The sequence below is a fragment of the Equus asinus genome, chromosome 3 (assembly GCF_041296235.1).
Source record: "Equus asinus isolate D_3611 breed Donkey chromosome 3, EquAss-T2T_v2, whole genome shotgun sequence".
NCBI classification, from domain to species: Eukaryota; Metazoa; Chordata; class Mammalia; order Perissodactyla; family Equidae; genus Equus; species Equus asinus.
The window spans coordinates 76,210,565-76,228,708 of NC_091792.1; the positions used below are offsets into that span (position 1 = coordinate 76,210,565).

General features: G+C 41.4%; 1 protein-coding gene across 2 annotated transcripts in view; it reads right to left on the bottom strand.

Annotated features, from left to right (window-relative positions):
- Positions 1-16,621: 16,621 nt before the first annotated feature.
- Positions 16,622-18,144, bottom strand: part of LOC123283936 (serine/threonine-protein phosphatase 2A regulatory subunit B'' subunit beta-like) — an 84,973-nt gene continuing 83,450 nt past the window's right edge. Inside the window, exon 5 of one of the 2 annotated variants that reach the window (XM_070506492.1) lies at positions 16,622-16,889. The gene's annotated coding sequence lies outside the window, so the exon portion shown is untranslated. The remainder of the gene's footprint in view (positions 16,890-18,144) is intronic. The other variant, XM_070506491.1, reaches the window with a different exon arrangement.

Consider the following 18,144-nt stretch of genomic DNA (forward strand, 5'->3'; position numbering starts at 1 on the left):
TTCATGATTAGAAGGGGCCCTTGAGGAAGCACTGAGGGGTTACTGCAGAAAATCTTGTCTGCTTGTTGCTATTCACATTCCTGTGCTGAGCCTATGTCTTCATAAGCTTGTCGCGGGGATGCTGAACAGCTCTGTTTCAGGGTAAGACAGAGTCAGAGGTCATGGATACCAGCACCTGATTTGTCTATTCTCTTCTGTCTTTCTCCATGACTATATCTACTGTCTCATCTTGCTTTACAAGCAAAACCTGGAAAACCTACCAAAGCAATTGTTTTTGGGTTTTTCTACCAATAGTACAGAAAATATGGCTGTTACTTTTGGTGCTGAAACTCAATTTTGTGGAGCAAATTTCAACCTGAATTTGAAGTTTGTTTAAAATATTTAAACATAGAATAACCATATGACCTGACCCTTCCACTCCTAGATATTTACCCCCTAAAATCGAACACAGGTATACAACCAACAATTTGTCTAGGAATATTCACATCAGCCCTGTGCGTAAGTCCAAGGTGCAAGGTCCATCAACTGATGAAGGGAGAAACAAAAATGGGGACATCCATGCAATGGGATATGAATCAGCCATGGAAAGAAGTGAACTGCTGATGTGTGTATAATCTTTAAAAACATTATGCTAGTGAAAGAAGGCAGGCACAAAAGGAGAAATCTTTATGTTTCTATAGATACGAAAAGCCCAGAAAAGGCAGATCAATAGATAGAATGTCCCTTCCAGGTTGCCAGAGGCTGGGCGTAGGGTGGAATGGGGAGCGACTGCTTAATTTGTATGGGGTTTCCTTTAGGATGATGAAATCTTGTGGTCCAGATAGCAGTGATGATTGCACAGCACTGGGAATGTCCTAAACCCCACTGAATTGTGGGTCATTCACCTTTTCACAGTGAATTTTACGTGACGTGAATTTTACCTTAATTTAAGAAAACAATACAGAGTTCATTAGCTCCCACAACAGAATGTCAAGAGCCCCTGTGGCTCAAGGATGAAAGGGCTCTATCAACAACCTCATGACTACTCCAGGAGTGGTAGATTTTCATTTTCTCTCATAGTGAGAGTGTTCTGTCCATTGTCACAAGACTATTCTATTCTTGGCCCCAAATGTCCAAAGACAGTGAGAGAAAATATGCCCTGTCATACCCCTTTTCACTAGACAGGGCTTTCCTTCCAGAAGCCCCAAGGGAACTTTCTGGGTCAGTGTTGCAATCCAGCCCATCACTAAGCTACACTTTGAGCAGTGACAGGATTGCATTCAATTCCTTCCCCACTGTTCTCAGGTAAGAAGAAAAGGTCATGTTTCCTGAGTCCATGAGATGGGAAACACCCAAACCAAACTTAGGTTCTAGCAAGGAGAAAGCCATCAGTACACAAATAACTCCCTGTTCTAGGATTTAATTTTCTTATTAATAGACTTTACTTTTTAGAATAATTTTAAGTTTACAGAAAAATTCAGCATGGGGCTGGCTCAGTGGCATAGTGGTTAAGTTTGTATGTTCCAGTTTGGTGGCCCGGGTGTCCCAGGGTTGATCCCGGGTGCAGACCTATGTACCACTGATGAAGCCATGCTGTGCTGGTGTGCCACATACAAAATATAGGAAGATTGGCACAGATGTTAGCTCAGCAGCAGTCTTCCTCAAGCAAAAAGAGGAAGATTAGCAATACATGTTAGCCCAGGGCCAATCTTCCCCAGCAAAATATATATATATATATATATATATATATATATATATATATATGTATATATATATATATATATACAGCAGACAGCACAAGTTCCAATATTCTCCCTCATACCCCAGTTCACACACACTTTCCCTTGTCATCAATATCTTGCATTTGTGAGATACATTGGTTATATTTGGTGACTGATACAATATAAAGTAAACAACTTATATTAGGGTTCACTCTGTGTGTTTTATCTTTAATGGGCTTTGAAGAATGTATAAGGACATCTATCCACTGTTACAGTATCATACACCATAATTTCTCTGCTCTAAAATTCCTCTGTGCTCCTCCTATTCATTCCTCCCTCCCTCTGCCCAAGTCCCAGTAACGACTGAAGTTTTTACCATCTCCTTGGTTTTGCCTTCTCCAAAATGGCACATAATTGGAATCATACAGTGTGCAGCCTTTTCCAATTGGCTTCTTTTACTAAGAAATGTGCATTTAAGATTCCTCCATGTTTTTTTCTTGGCTTGATAATTCATTTCTTTTCTATTGCTGAATAATATTCCATTGTTTGAATAGACAACAGTTTGTTTATCCATTTACCTCTTGGAGGGCATCTTGTTTAGTTGCCATCTTTTCCAATAATGAATAAAGCTGACATAAACATTCAACTGTAGGTTTTGTGTGGATATATGTTTTCAATTCATTCAAGTATGTACCAAGGAGTGAAATTGCTGGATCTTAGGGCAAGAATGTCTAGCTTTGTAAGACACTTCCAAACTCTCCTCCAAAGTGGCCGCACTGTCTTGCATTCCCAACAGCGATGGAAGAAGTTTCCTGTTGCTCCATGTCCACCTCAGCATTTGCAGTTGTTAGTGTTCTGGGTTTTGGCCGTTCTAATAGGCCTGTACTTGCATCTGATTGTTATTTCTAATTTGCATTTCCCTGATGGCAAGGATGTTGAGCATCTTTCTGTGTGCTCATTTGTCATCTGTGTATGAAAGGGCAGAAACAGAATGGACTGCAGGAAAAGAGATGGCTGGGATGACAGGAAGGTGGAGGCAGAGATGATCTTCAGGGCTGACTAGGCACTGACTATGCCCTCTGTCAGATAAATTGTGGTCTACCTAACATTGAGTTTTGAGTGAAAACTCCATAGTATCTGGTTGTGCACACATATATCTTATTGAGGCTTGAGTTTTTATATATGTTTTCACTGAAAGATGCCGTAAGCCCTATGTATAAACAGGTTGCTGTACAGCAGGTGATGACGGTGTCAGAGATGATGAGAGTCTATCTTGAGTGGATGGTGTCTGCCATGCAAGCGGCATGTGTTGCCTATCACCAGAGGCAGAAACCCAAACACTTCTGCCACTGCGTCTTAGTATTGGAGTCTCCAAGGAAAACACAACGCAGCCAAGCACTGGGTGGAACAATGCTTTACTCACATAGAGGAGACAGAGCAAGATCAGCTTCAGTGGTAGGCATTGGTCCCCCATGGCCAGCGGGTTCCTCCTGGCAGCTGAGGCAGGGCAGCTGGCCTGCACACACCCCCTCATGCCGTAGAAGAAAGAACCTGACCCCCTCTGCAAGGGACAAGTATAGCAGTGGAGTTGGCCAGCTGCCATGTGACGCCCAAGCTTAAGCAGAACGAAGGAGAACACATTGAGTCTGGAATGGGAAAAGATAGTCCCACAAGAGGTGACAAGTCCAGCACAGGCTGTGCAGACTCCTTACCTCTTGGTGAGGAAGTGTTCCCCACCCAAGACTCCTTCCTAAGTGGCCCAGTGAGGGTCCACAGACCACAGGCGCTGGATTGCCTCTCCCGGCAGTGTCAGTGGCAGCCAATGCCTCTCCCATTACGCATTTTCATTTTGCATTTGCCACCAGAGAGAGCCCTGAGAGGAGCTACATCTGTTTTATCTCTTGGAGGACACTTCATTCCTGAGAAGTTTCCATATTCTTGGCTACATTGGGTTCATAATCTAATCATTTTTATATTTGTGTATGTAGCATGCGCAGTATCCCCTCTCTAATGTTCAGTTCACTTGCAACACTGGAGGCGCTTACTATTATATTTCTATTTTAGTGCTGAAGATTCTGAGGTCAGAAGAGACTACATAACATCTACGAAGTTATCACGTTTACTAAGTGCTGAAGCCATGTTACCAGGTCAGACAAGCTTCCTTCAGAGCTGACCTTTTAACCTCTAATGACTTCTTGTAGAAAAGAGAAGAGTAAATGCAAGTGCTTTCTCAAGATCATTGATTGCAGGAGTTCTTTGAAGAGAAAACAAAAAGCAATGCCTTCGTGTTAGGAGAAAACCTTACAGTTCTCCTTTACGCAGTGTCTCATCTTAATTTTCACACGGAACACCTCACTTCACCAAATCTGTGTGGGTTTTCCCCACACCAAGCAATTCCGTGGACACCAGCTGGGCGTTCTACAGTTTAACCTAATTCTGACACTCTGTAGCTGGAGATAGCGTCAGATCCCACTGGTTGAGGGCTCAGTCCCATGACACTGCCCCCACTTCAGATGCCAATGGCAAGTGGTAGGTCCCCAGGTTACCCACATTTTCTGTCCAATTTAGCTACAAATCAGAGGTTACCACAACTTCCTCCTCAGGTTCGATTAATTTTCTAGAGCAGTTCACAGAACTCAGGGAAACATTTATATATGTTTACCAGTTTATTGAAGGATATGATGAACGATACAGATGAACAGCCTAATGAAGAGACACACAGGGTGAGGTTGGGGAGGGTCCCGAACATGAGAGCATTTGTCCCTGTGGAGTCGGGATGGATCACCCCCACTGTAGGCAGATGCGTTCACCAACCTGGAGGCACCCCAAAGCCCATAGTATTGGGATTTCATGGAGGCTCCCTCACATAAGCATGACCGATTATTAACTCCACTTCCAGCCCCTCCTCTCTCTCTGGAGAAGTTGGAGGAGAAAGGGGGGATGGAAATCCCAAGCTTCTAATCACAGCCTGGTCTTTCTGGTGTCCAGCCTGCATCCAAAAGCCACACAGGAGCCCACCCAGAGTTGCCTAGTTAGAACAAAAGAAGCTTCTATTGCTCTTGGCACTTAGGAATTTACCAGTGTTCCAGGAGCGCTGTCAGGAACTGTGGGCAGAGACCTATCTATATTTCCTATTAGCTCACAACGTTTTTTCCATTTCACATTACTGTCTCCAGATACTGACTGTCGATACAGCACATGTTTGCACCCTTCTCTGCTGTATTAAGCCTGGGTGGGCTTGACTGCTCCCAGAGGCCGCAGACGGGGAAGCGTCCGTAATCTGTAATGCCTGTTCCTGAGTATCTGACTACAAATGCTATGCCCCTCAGGCATATGCAGACATGGATAAACTGCAGCCAGAGGCTCAAAATCCGGAAAGAAGGGGCTATTAGAAGCTGAATCCCTACATAGGATGGGGGGGAAGAATTTTCCCTCTAATCTTCTTGGTTCTTCTGGTTGTTCTAAGAGTTAAATTGACATAAGACAGAAAAAAGGAGAAAAAGAAAACAAAGTTTAATAACATGTATGCATGGGAGAAACCTAGGAAAACTGAGTAACTCACCAAAATGGCTGAAGCCACCACCTTAATTACCAACTCAAGCTGAAGACATAGGGGATGTTGGCGGTGGGGGTTTGGGACTTCCAGGGGCAATTCATGTGGAGATGGAAAAGCAAATGTTTGGTAAATAATTGTTTGCCGTACCTGGCAGAGACTTTGGATACAGAGAGGACTGTGATCCACCGGGCCTTTCTAGGTTCCTCGCTGTCTGTCACACCTCGTTCATATCACACTGTAGTTTCCATGGTAAGAGTTCCCTCCTGGAACAGGCCTTCCATCTAGAATTCTTTTAGGCAGTTATGGGGAAGGTCAAAGTCTTTGGCTCTTAAAATTGATCAAGCCAAAGAGACACATTTTGGGGTAGCAAATTCTGCTCCACTACAGTAGTTAGATTCATGAGGAACTGGAGCAAATGGGAAATGTAAAGTTCTCCTCAAAGGAGGCCCACATTTTAGTTATCAGCATTATTATATATTTAAGTATGTATTGCATACATAGCACAACCGTTCAAAAGGCAAACTTTCCTTCCAAGTGCTCAGACACACAGTAGTTCACTTCAGAGAGAACAGAGCTTTAATTTTGGTGTGTATCCTTGCAGAGAAGTTACTTTCATATACAAATAGGCAGATGCTGAAAATACACACACCTACCTATATGCGTATATAAATATATAGGTCTATACTATGTTAATATGCAATCTCAAATACATATATGCATTTCTAAGTATTTATCTATTTCTTCACACACATGTGGTTCCAAATCAGTACATTAGACGTGTCGTCATTTCCCACAGCTTCAAGTTAGGTCACAGTATGTGTGGCTGCACCCTAGGCTAAATAACCCGTCTTCTAGTAACACGCGTTAAGGATTTCCCTGTATTCTTACAAGCAGCGCTCCAATTATTAAACCTGCATAAACTACAGTTTGCATCTATGTAGGCTTACACGTAAGTTAAATTTTCAAAAGTGTATTTTCTGTGTGCATTTTCACTTGTGATGAATTTTCACTTGAGTGTCTTTTCACTTGAAAAATTTCTCACGGTGACTGTACCATTTTGCGTTTTCACAGCAATGTGAGTGTCTGTTTCCCCAGCCCACAGTTCCTACTCTGATTCTCCATTCTTCTTGCGCTAATGCTCTACTTTCTCCTCACCTCAAATATCATTCAAAGAGACATTTTCCCTCTGTGTCAAGGCTCAGCGAGGATTCCACACTTGTCACTTTAGCCACATCTGTACTACAAACAGGAGAAGACTGCAATATTATTCTTTTTGTAGGTTCAGCAAAATAAAATCTCATTCACACACATATTTCTAAGATCACTTAGGGTATTTCAATCTCTGACAATGGATAAAAACTAGGCTGAGAACATGATCCAGTACCTCTATAAAGAGTTTAACTGTTTAAAAAAATGTTACATTTTGTGGACACTGAAAGCTCATGGAATAGGAGTAAACATGAGTTGGGAACTGTGAAATAATAAGAAATATATATATTGATGTCTTCCCCTGGTTCCTGACACAGAGCTCCTCAAACCCTTGTAAAAACCTAAGTGGTGAGAGCAGTAGGAGCATCTTTTGTCCCAACAGGTGACTCTGGTGGGCCCCCGGATGACTCCAGGATGGGAGCGGGTTACCAGAAAGACCAAGTCTTGACTAGAAGTTTGGAATTTTGAGCCCCATCCTTCATCCTCCAGAGAGGGAGTGGGGCTAGAAACGGAGTTAATAATTGATCATGCCCACGAGAGAAAGCCTCCAGAAAACCCCAACAGTACAGCGTCTGGGGAGTTTCTGGGTGAACACGTGGAGGTGCTGGGAGAGTAGCACGCCTGGAGAGTGCATGGATCTGTGCCGGTTCCCCATGCCTTGCCCTAGGCATCTCTTCCATTTCGTTGTTTCAGAGTTATATTCTTCTATGATAAACTGGTAATCTTAAAAGTAAAACATATCTCTGAGTTCTTTGAGCTGCTGTAGCAAATTAAATTGAACCCAAGGAGGAGGTTGTGGGAACGTCTGATCTATAGCCTGTCGGTCAGAAGTGTAAGTGACAACCGGGGCTTGGGATTGGAATCTGAGGTTGGGGGGGAACAGTCTGGTAGGACTGAACCCTCAACCTGTGGAATCTGATGCTGTCTCCAGGTAAACAGTGTCAGAATTTGGGTGAATTGAGTTGCATTGTAGGACAGCCAGCTGGTCCAGGGTCCTGGGTCCAGGAACCTCAAAGAGGAACAGAGAAGGAAGTGACATGAAATAGCTGTTCTTTAATAATTCTATTATAAGAATTAATAATATTATCTGAGGAAATGTGGAAATCACACAAGCCAGGAAAGGAGAGACAAATGGCCATAAGATGCTTGTACAATAAAAAGAAATGTGAAAATTTGTTTGAGTGCTATAGAATTTTGCGTGTGTGTGTGCATTTTAAAGTATTAAACTTAATATACAATTATAACCCAGTTTCAGCTATCAGTATAATAACAAAATAATTTCCCCATACAAAAAAATAAACACTTAAACATTTTAACAGCTACAAAATTATATTGAGCGTGTTTCATTACTTACTTAACCATCTCAATCTTTGGGAAATTTAGTTGTTTTCCATAATATGCGATTATAAATGATGCTGGTATTAATCATACTAAAACATTCTGTATATTTTTTATTTTCTTACGCTAGACGTATAAGAGAGCATGAACTGAGAAAAATTTTAATTGCTCCTAATTTATATTTCCACCAGCACTACATAAAGTTTCTTACCTCAACAGCGTTACCATAAGGGATTAGTATTTCTTTAAACAATAATTTTGGAAAGGGAGCCTTGGAATGCAATCACAAAGGTAGGCATTGTAGGACAGGAATTCTGAGTTTCCTTCCTATACAGATTTTAAGAACTCTGCCTAAAGCCAAAGAGAAGCCCGATCTTCTTTTCTTTATTTTTTTATTTTTCCCAAGGATTGGCACCTGGGCTAACAACTGTTGCCAATCTTTTTTTTTTCTGCTTTTATCTCCCCAAACCCCCCCTGTATAGTTGTATATCTTAGTTGCACGTCCTTCTAGTTGTGGGATGTGGGACACCGCCTCAATGTGGCCTGACGAGCAGTGTCATGTCCGCGCCCAGGATCCGAACCCTGGGCCGCCACAGCGGAGTGCACGAACTTAACCATTCGGCCATGGAGCTGGTCCCTGGATCTTCTTTTATTTTATATGAATTTTATTTTCTTTTTTACCCCTTTTACAAAAGAAAGATCCAACATCAAGTGATGGAGCCATTGGCCTCCCCAAAGATGTTCACAGATCGCTGCATCCTTTGTCTCTCTTTTCTGGGAGGGGTACATATGATCAGGCTGTGTTAAACAACTTGATCACGAATATCATGTTGAGCTAGCTGATTTAATTACTCCTTCCCTGAGACTCCAGTGCCACAGGGACTGCTGGATTTGGAAAAAATGACCCAAGACCAAAAGGGGATATTGGGTAGGTTCCAGAACTTTTTAAAAATCTCTACTGCAGCAGAATGAATGACAACAGAGAGAAACTTTATTAAGCTGGATTTCAGGGTCTCTCAGCCTAGGCTTCCACTATAGGGATAACGTCCTGAGCAGAGAAATTTTTCTGTTAACCCTAGATCACTTAGAAGAACTATTACTTACTTTTGGAGTGTCAGAACTGACATGTTGAAATAGGACATTGGAAGAGGGAAGAGTTAACAGTGGATGTCTGTGGAGTGTGCTGAGGAAAACTTTGTCTTGCCATGTCTCCTTAATGGACACAAGAAGGTTCATACGTATAAGGGAACTCCATTTTCCTGTGAATATGTCCTTGCCTCATTGAAATACAGGAATTTTCTATAATTCAAAGGATGGAATGTATCTTCAAGAAAATTCTGAATGAGAATCAAAGCAAACAATGCTTTATTTTGATAAAAAACAACAATAATAACAAAAACACTGAAGCAGTTATGCAGGTGCCATATCCCTCTGGTGTGCTGGGTTCCCTGCCCTGGTCTGAAGAGGAGAGTCCTCGCTACGACCTCACACAGCATTCCCTTCTGTATGTCTATGACATCTTCCATGTGTTTACTCCTGGAACACAAGGAGAGATCTCCAACTCAGTGACACCACGCCAGTTGATGCACGCGGGCCATCTGGCCACTGAGGGCTCTGACAGTCTTCGTTGATGATCATGACCTCATGATGCATGGCACAGAACAATCTTCTCCACTTTGCCAAGTTTTAATATCCTCCACGATTACAGTGTTTAGCCAATGAGTTACATGCTTATACGTTACAGTAGCTGGGAGAGGTTTCCTTCCAACTTCTGGTATTGGAGGGAAAGAAAGGACAACTTTGGGAGTCAGTCAAACCATAGGAGACACACAAAGGCTGTTCACATTGTAGGAAATAATCAGATCTATTCTTTCTTTCAAAATAAGTCTGTTGAATGTTGAAGTCATTCTCTCCAATGTTTTGTCACTTGCAGAAATTCTTGTATGAATTCATTATAGGAGAAACTGAGTTTCTTCTGTCTTTCTTATTATAATTAGAAACAGTGAGATGAAGGTGCTTAATAGGATTACTCCAGGGCAAGAGGGGTCCCTCTCTGAAGGGTCCTGTAGATGTGGATTTCCTACATACAATAAGTAGAATGATGGGATTTCATCTTTAGTTTGAGAAGAGGTCTTTTCATTAAACATTGTTCTTGGAAACAAGAGGGCGAGATGTTGGCAGTAGCGGGGATAATGAAACTATTTTGAAATAAGCAGAACTTCAAACTGAGGAAACCTAGGGGATTGTTCCAGTGGCAATGAGGAAAGCGGGAACTGGAGAGACTATGCCACCAGGTTGGGGTAACAGGAACCTCACAGCTCCAATGGTGATCTGTCAGCATGAAGGAGGGTTAAGTGGTCTGAATCATCAGAATATGAAGAAAAGGACAAAAAGAAGACACCACAAGTCAACTCAGACCTAGGAAGAGACCCAGAGGTTTCACTTTGGGATCCTCCACGGTTAATAAACCTGTGTTCTTTCATAATTGTGAAAGGAGGCTCGCCTCCCCCAACAGTCACATTCAATTTCCATTATTAAGTTGACAAAATTAAGAATTTTCTTCTTTCTTCTCCAAAGCATACTGACAAATAAATACTAGATTTGCTGAGGCAGGATTCCTGTTTTGAGATCCACAGAAAAAAGAGCCTGAGTGAATTGTAGCTCTGTGAAAATAATCTTTGAAAATGTCCAGTTAAGCTTATTTTAAGTACTGAGGCAATCAGATTGTAACCTACGGACTCAGAGGTCAGTGTGAGCTGGTCATTGAGGTGAAATACATTTACAAAGAACAGTTACACTTGTCCTGAAAACAGTGTTTGTGCTTTCACTTTTTTAGAATCTGAATTTGGAGAAGAACCTGATTGACCAAAATTATAACTTTAAGAACTTCATGAATAGAGAAATTTCTTTCTTTTCACCTTCCTTTCTTCTATTTCATTTTCATGGTGAAATATACAAACACAAAAATGGATACATAGTAGACAAGGAGAACTGATCGTTGGTTACCAGGGGAAAGGGGGGGTGGGGAGAGGGCCACAAAGGGTGAAGTGGTGTACCCACAACATGACCAACAATAATGTACAACTGAAATCTCACAAGGTTGTAAACTATCATAATCTTAACAAAAAAAATGGATACATATAGATGGTTATTAAATAAACAACTGTGTGACATCAACCCAGGTCAAGAAATAGAGTACTACTACCACCAGTAGGTCTCCTGCATGCCCCCTACTGTTGCTAGACTCCACTTGCCCCCAGGATATCGAATATCCAAATTAGCATAATAACCCTCCCTTGTCTTTCTTTATACTCTTATCATGTCTATTTCTATGCCAAAATCATAGTCTGATTTTTGCCTGTTTTTTTTCCCTTGTGTAATTAGGGTAACATATATATATACTGTTGCATCTGATTTCTTTCATTCAATATTAAGTATTTAAGATTCATACTCAGTGTTGCAAGTTAATCCTATTAATATACCATTTTGTTTATTCCTTCGATTGTTGATGGAGGTCTGGATTGTGTTCACTTTTGGCAGTTACAAATGATGCTTCTGAGATGATTCTTCTGTGTGTGTGTATATATATATATATACACATATATATATATCTGGTTACCATTCGCATGGATTTACTTATGGTATTAAGCAGGGATCATAGGGTAACCATATCTTCAGTTTTACTGGGGATATTGTCTTTTTTTCCTTCAAAGTCAACAAACCAATTGATAGTCCCACACTGTAATTCCCATATCTTCACATTCTTGCTGACACTTAATACTGTCCAGATTTTAATTTGAGGCTTCTGGTGGGTGTGTGGTGATGACTGTGGTGTAAATTTACTCAGCCTTTTCTTTTCTGTAATTCTGTCCCTGGTCAAGATTTGTGTGTGGGGGACAGGGTAGGAGGGAACCCGGGATTCCTACATCATCCTACGTGAAAATGTTTGTGGGGCACTGATATCAGTTATTTCTTTTACTTTACTTGGTATTTCAAGTGCACTGTCCAGTAGTGTGGCCAGGACACAGAGTCATTTCTCAAGGACCCCACGGAGTCTAAATATTAGACTCTAAATATTAGGTCTTCTTGTTTCCCTTTGAAATAGCTTCTTTTGTCCATCTGATAAAACAACCTCGAGTACTCTTTTTAAAAACAATAATTAAGATATAATTGACACATTATATTAGTTTCAGGTGTACAACATAGCGATTCAATATCTGTGTATATTGTGAAATGGTCACCACAATAAGTCTAGTTAACATCCACCACTATACATAATTACATATTGTTTTCTTCTGATGAGAAATTTTAAGATCTACTCAGCCACTTTCAAATATACAATATAGCGTTATTAACTATAGTTAATATAAATATAAATAGAGTCAACAAGTGCGTTACATCCCCAAGACATTTATTTATAGCTGGAAGTTTGTTATTCAACCCTCTTCATCCCTTTCACCCCCCATCCCGACCCCCCACCTCAATTACTCTTGAGGGAGCATAAAATCCTCATACTGACTAATCTGGGTACTTCCAAATTATTTGTCGGCTTCCACTCAGATCTTGCATTGAAAATCTCAAAGAGAGAGTTTAGATTTTCTTTCCTTCTCACTGCCTGACCTGACCAAAATGTCATGCATCGCTACTGGCCTATTGCTACATCCAGGAGAGTCACTTGAGGAATAGACAAAACTGGAAGAAAAAACACATCGATAATTTATCATTACATTGTCATCAAAAGCATGGAATTCACCAATGATGCCTAGGAAGAAATTGGGATCATTTATGGAATAGTGTAAAGAGAATGTAGGAGATGTCTCAGCTGAAGAGAAAGAAGCTACAAAAAATAATTATGAAAAAGATGGAGCAATAAAATGCATCAGGAGATTCAGGAGCATAAACAGAGTTAAGGGAAAAAAATGACCCATATTTTCTTAGTTACTCATTATGGAGAGCAGGATCAATTCCTAAAAGGTCAAGTAATTCTGATTCTGATGTATTTGATGATAATGTTTATTACTAATGGTAATTTGTATTTTCAACTATCATCATGTAATGCTGATAATTTGCATATATAATTTATATTTCTATAGTTATTGCTACTCTCCTCTTAGACTAGTGACCATTATTTTGAGCGACAAAAACACAGTGCCTTGAGATTATCTGTCTGTTCATTATATGAGTCAAGTTATTGAATTTTTGTCTTGCATCAATTTTTATTTCATTGATTGATTGTCATTTAGATGATTCGGATGTTCACACATAATTATCAAGTCAAATCTCAGTATTTATTTAGCATTTCTCTCTTCAGTTATGGTTGGAAAATCTGTCCCTAACTTAATATTACAAAAACATATGCAGGTGTATCTCCAGATCGCTTTTACATTTAATTATTCATTCCATTTTGACTATTATAGCTTAGCCTAGAGAATTAAGTAAATGTGTATTAGTTCACTCCTACACACCATTTAAACGGATCAAGAGTTGCTTGCCCCGTATGCTGTCCCCAGGCTGCAGCCGCCTGAGGGGACTCGCCCGGGGCCCCGCCCTCAGAGCTCACACCCGCCGTGCGCTCTCGCCCCGGGGCCGCCCCGCCGATCCTCCCCCGCGGCTCTGCGCGCACAGGCCGGACGCTCGGAGCGGCGCCGGGCTGCCCTGCTCGTCCTCCTGGGCGCAGCGGCACCTCTGGACCGAGCACGCGCACCAGCGGCCTCCTCGCAGGCTCCGTGCCCGCGCACGCGCCCTCGCGTCGCGCTCCTGGCGGAGAGACCTGCGCTCGGGCCGGGCTCCGGGCGGTTCTCGCGCTGCCGTTCTCGCGGGACTTCCGCGCTTCGGCGGCCTTTCTGACAAGCCGCCGCGCCCAGGGATGTTCAGGTTGGAGTGACACTTCCCAGAGGGCAGCGGTCACGCCAGATCTTCGGCTTCCATTCCGTTTTCGCGCGCTTCTCCCTCTTTGCAGGGTGAGTGGAGCTCATTTGTGGATGTATTAGCACAGGATGCGGGAATCCTGTGAAGCGAGTCACTTCAGAGCCCGACGTGAACCAGGAGGGGTGACGGCGGAAGCGCTCACAGGGTGGAGGCCCGTAGTAGGGACACCAGTCCTCACGGGACTCTCGGGCCTGAACGGCAGAGGACGGTGTGTGTCTGTGGGGACAGACGGGCAGCGTGTGGCGGGGTGTGTGTGAGAGACGCGAGTGAGTGGTGGGATGCGCCTCCGTGCCGTGGGTGTGGCTGCGAGGCTGTGACAGGTGCGTGGCTGTGCTGGGGTGACGGGGATTTGGTTGCATGTCCTTTACCTGTGCAGGTGTGATGGCTGTGGCTCTGTGGCGTCACTGTCTGGTGGCTCTGGGCTGCCTGGCGCTTCCTCCTCTTCTCTCCTCACAGCCGCTTGGCTGCAAGAGGGAAGTAGGACATTGAGCCCTAAAGGAAGATTTCCAGCCAGGGGGCACCGAGGTTAGTTTGGGAAAGCCTGGGGAGTTCTCTACTTGGGAGCTCTGAGGGGCAGCTACTGTCTCAGAGCCTCGGGGTTCCCAGAGCTCGGACCCCAGGAACGTGCTGTAAACCTATACCCGTAGTCCAGGCTCTGTCGTCTTTTCCATCTGTTTATGTGTATGAGCAGGGCGGGTGTGGACCTGGAGAGTGTCGTGTAAGGGAGTCATTCTGTGCCCCAGGAAAAGCCTGGTGCCTCGTGACTTCCTCCTCAGTCCTGCCATACCCCAAAGAAGAACCTTGGGGAGGGGAAAGAATTGTTTTACACACAAAAGTCAACATTGAGGATGGTTGATTTTCTTTCATAAAATCATTGATTTTAAATTATTGATATAAGAAAAATTTAACAAAACTTAGCAATAATATCTGATTTTTAGTTGTCTTCCCAAAAACATGTCCAAATACTAAATGAAATAGAAGAAAATAAGGAATCATTTTATTTACCCACATGCCTTTTGTTGCTGCTTAAGGGCACTGTCAGTCTTACTAATGTTCTCACTTTATGAGACGCTTGATCACATCGGATTTTTTGAGCAGGTTATGATTTACAAATGTCTCTTTGTTTCTGCTCCATTTCGGTGGGAGGGAAATTTCTTCTTTTCTAGAAACTCTTGATTTATAAATTAAAAATGCATTCTCAAGTAAAAGTCCTGATTCCCCCCCCCTTTTTTTTTGTGAGCATTATCAGAGCAGGGCTGATAAGCACAATTTTATCCTAAAAAGGCAAATTGTTTCTTTTATAATACCCAGTTAGGGGACATGCAATGTTCTTCAATAAAAATAGCTAACATATTTATACAGGATTACAACATATTATTAAGTTTTTATGTAGATTATATATCTCTAAGATATTCATGCTTAAGAAGTGATCTTCATACTCCTGCCTCTACTGATGAAAAACCCAAGACACTAAAATGTCATGAACTCCAAGAGCAGTTACATTTAGAAAATCTGAGAACAGAATCTATGTCTTAAGTTTCAACTGGATACCTTTCCCCAGTTATGAGTGCGTACTTTACACTGGGACCAGTATCATCGTGATTAATAATCCTGTACATGCCATCACATAGCAGGACCAAATTAATTAACCTGTTCCCTGTTAGATTTTTGTGTTTCTGGTTTTGGTTGTCAAAAACTGAGTATTGAAGATACTCGTATCTCTTCTAGCCCAGTCTCTTCTAGCCAGTGTTTACGTATTCACTGACCAGATTATTCTCTCCTATGTGCTCAACTTAGTAATATTAAGAGCTATAATGGAGGAAGGAAGAAATTAAGTCCTATAAAGAAATGACTTGAGCTTCCCATGTCAGGACTGTAGTTGCATGAGAGATGGAGATCCCATTTGGCCAAGCAGGGAAAGACTGACATTCTCACAGACATGAGTTTTCTAGATACATGTGATAAAGCCCAGCAATGAACGGTCTCTGGAGGCTGAGATCCAATGCTCTGTGAGGTTTTTGGAATTGAATAGCAATATGAATTAGTGATTGTAATATATGGATCATGGTTCTTGGTAAGGAATTTCTGAATGATGAGTACAATGAATATTTTATTATTGACTAGGATGTGCTGAAATTGAATGACCTTGGTATAATTCTGCATCATCATACATCGAGTATTCTCTAAATCAGGAACCGCAAAAATGTTCAGTGAAGGATTGTTAATGGCCATAAAAGAGAATAAAAACATAAGCTTTTTAAGTTATCAGAGATGAAGAACAGAAAAGACCTTAGATATGTTGTCCAACCTAGTGTATAGAAACCTAGTCATCTGGAGATGATTACATCTGTTATAACTGTAAGTTTGAGAGCTATGCAGCCATTCAAAATATTTGTTAAAATAAGAAAACTATGTGGCATAGGATTTAACATAAAGAACTTGAGGATTGAAGACATCCCTTAGTTTATCAAACCCTCTTATTTTTCTGTCCCTTGTGACAATGTCTTTCTTTCATTTGGAGTGTTTAGCCCATTTACATTTAATGTAATCATTGATACAGTTAGATTAAGGTCACCCATTTTATTATTTTCTGTCTTTTCCATCTGGCTTTTGTTCCCATATTGCTCTATTTTGTCTTCTTGGGTTAATTAAGTATTTATTTAAAATTCCATGTTAATTTGCTTCTTTGCTATACTTTGTGATCATTTTTAGTGGTCACGGTCTGTATTATAATATATATTCTTAACTATTCAGAATCTACTTAGAGTTAATATTGAACTCTGCTCTTACTCGTCAAGTGTAAGAACCTTGCAATTTATAGCCCCATCTTCTATATTGCAGCTGTCATATATATTACATCGATCTTTATATAAAACTGTAATACCATGTTTTTAATAACATCTGTATTGATATAGAACACAGCACATATTTAAAGTATACACTTGGATTCGTTTATTTAAAATTTTGATATAATAGACATATAACATTGAAGGAGATCTGGCCTAAGAACATGAATGTGCTTGCATACAGGACATTTCATGGAGCTGAGTTGCGGCTGAGCTGGCTTGCAAACAGGATGTTCTGCCCATTCCTCTTATGGCCCTTCCGGGGAGAACATTGCCTGCAAACAGGAGTGTTCTCAGATCCTGGAATTCAGCCTAGGGATGGGAAACAAACACAGCATTGTAAGCACGTGAGCGTGCTTGCGTAGAAGCATGTATGATGAGTCACCGCCTTTGGCTAGTTGCCGGCTTTGTCTAGGGGGATATAAATATAAACAGCCCGTGCCAGACGGGGCTTTTTTTCTTCCACTGTCGACACCGGTGTCCGTCTCTTTTTGGGGGCCCCAACTTTCTTCATTTCGTCAGCAACATCACATTATATTAGTTTCAGGTGTACAACATATTGATTCAATATTTGTATATATTGAGAACTGATCACACTAAGTCAACAGTATATTTACCTTTCGCCTGCCTATCCTTTGGATTATTTTCATCATAAGCTCACTTCTGCCTATAATGTACATCATACAATGCATCATTATTATTTTTGCTTTATGCATTTAGTCCTTTTTTAAAGAAATTTTAAAAATTCATTCTTCCACCACTTCCCCTCCAAAATTCTTACACCTGGCAGACACAAACTCAGGAGATCTCTGAGAGCTTTTTATCTATTAATTTAAACCAAGGGGTAAGAGAATTTGATTGGAATACAGCCACACCCATTCGTTTATATATTGTCGATGGCTGCTTTCCAGCTACAACAGCAGAGCTGAGTAACTACAAAAATATTTATTATCTGGCCCTTTATGAAAAAAACTGCTGATCCTCAGTTAACGGCAGTAGAGGAATTCCTGAATGAATGTCACTCAGGGGGATGCACTGCGGTGGTGCTCGAGGCTCTCTGCCTTGGGCTTCTTCCCTCCCCCTTGGCTTTCACTCACCAAGTGGACACAAAGTAGAGAGCAGCTTTGGTCTTCCTAAATATACGTTAGTGACAAGGTAGCTGGCATATTTAGGGGATTAAGAATTCCTTAATAACCAGACACCGAATAGCCAGACAGCTGAGGAGGACCGTGCAATAAAACCGCATATAACAATGAATAAAACCGCATATAACACTTGAGGCAGAGTATAACATGCTTGGCCATGGCATATTATTCTCTTGAAAAACTGCTCAGTTTTTCTTGTGAATATTTTATTCATAAGTTTTGTACAAATATTCAAAATTGGTATTAATATTGATTTCATACATTAATACTCAAAATTAAGAATTTAATAGTCTTAAATTTTTGTTATCGCCATTACATGTCCATTAAAAGTTAGAGGTGCAGGCCTGGTGGTTAAGCTTGCATGCTCCACTTTTGTGGCCCAGAATTCACAGGTTCAGATCCTGGGTATGGACCTATACACT